Genomic DNA, 1,468 nt, shown 5'->3' with positions numbered 1-1,468 from the left:
TGCTAGAAAGTCTTACTTAGACGATCTAGAAACCCTTGAAGAGGAGGAGGTTTCAAGTTCATCATCTCCACCACCATCACCATCTACTACCAAAAAGATGGTGAAACTTTCCGATCACTCAAAGCCCACCGCGGCCATGCTTCCGGCCGGAATCACAACCACTCAAATCACCGCGCCGGACTTCGAGATCAAACCGGCTTTCATTAGCCTTGTGGAGAGAAAGCAATTTGGAGGAAGTCCTTTGGAGGATCCCAATTTGCATGTGCAAAACTTTTGTGACTATTGCTCCATGATCCGTCAAACGGGCGTCACCCAAGCCCAAATAAGGGAAATACTTTTCCCTTTCTCTTTGAAGGACAAGGCCAAGCTTTGGATAAATAGCCTTGACCGCACCGCCATGGGAATCACCAATTGGGAGACATTGGCTCTTGCTTTTTACCAAAAGTTTTTTCCACCGGAGAAAACTCAAACTTTGAGGAGCCAAATCACCGGATTCCGTCAACAAGCTCTTGAGAGCTTATATGAGGCTTGGGAGAGGTACAAAGAGCTTCAAAGGCAATGCCCACATCATGGGCTAGATGATTGGTTTCTTGCAATAACATTCTACAATGGATGTTGTGCCGAGTCCCGTAGGATTCTTGATTCCGCCAACAATGGGCGGTTTGATCAAATTGACATCGATCTTGCTCATGCCACGATCGAATCTATGGCGGTCCATGATGCCCAATATGTCAATTCCCGAGTTGTGCCATCTAAAGGTAAAGAAGAATCCTCTAACAACTCTGTTTTGCTAGCTCAAATTGCTTTGCTCCAATAACAATGGCGGAGAGGGATGCTAGAGATTCCATTCAACAAGTCAATGCCATGTCTTCAACAAGCCAAATCGTTGTGTGTGAAGGTTGCGGAGGTGCGGGTCATTATGCCGCTCATTGCCGAGCTCCTATGGAAGAGGTAAATGCTTTTCAAGCTCTAAGACAAAGTTCATATCCACCGGGTACATTTTCCAACACATATAACCCGAATTCAAAATTTCATCCGAACTTGTCTTACAATAGCAACAATGTGCTTAACCCTCAACCCCCACCACAACAAAATGCCTATGTCCCTCAACAACAAAAGTATATCCCTCCACCGGGTTATCAAAATCAACAAAGGCCCCCACAAAACAATTACCAACAAAATCCACCACAAAATGGCCAACAAAACAATCAAGGAGTTGGTAAGCTCGAGGGCATGATAATCCAAATGCAAAGGGAATTGTTGGCTCAAATCCAAAAGAATGATCAAGATCATAGTGCCGCGGTCAAGATGTTGGAACAACAAGTGGCTCAACTAGCCGCTTCTAGCTCTCAAAGAAAGAACGGTCAACTACCTCCCCAAGGTGAGCAACCACATGAAACCGCTAATTCTATTTCCTTGAGAAGTGGTTCAAGCTATGATGGGCCATCCATGACTTTGGATGAAGAGG

The 1,468-nt window shown here is 45.1% G+C and overlaps 1 non-coding gene across 1 annotated transcript; it reads right to left on the bottom strand.

Annotated features, from left to right (window-relative positions):
• Positions 1 to 469: 469 nt before the first annotated feature.
• On the bottom strand, positions 470 to 576 carry LOC141635096 (small nucleolar RNA R71). The gene has a single exon (XR_012539802.1). It is a non-coding gene; the product is annotated as a small nucleolar RNA R71 (small nucleolar RNA).
• Between the last annotated feature and the right edge of the window lie 892 nt (positions 577 to 1,468).

This window comes from Silene latifolia, chromosome Y (genome assembly GCF_048544455.1).
Source record: "Silene latifolia isolate original U9 population chromosome Y, ASM4854445v1, whole genome shotgun sequence".
In the NCBI taxonomy this organism is placed as follows: Eukaryota; Viridiplantae; Streptophyta; class Magnoliopsida; order Caryophyllales; family Caryophyllaceae; genus Silene; species Silene latifolia.
Note: the sequence above shows the minus strand (reverse complement) of the source record. Positions and strands in the feature narration are given on the sequence as shown.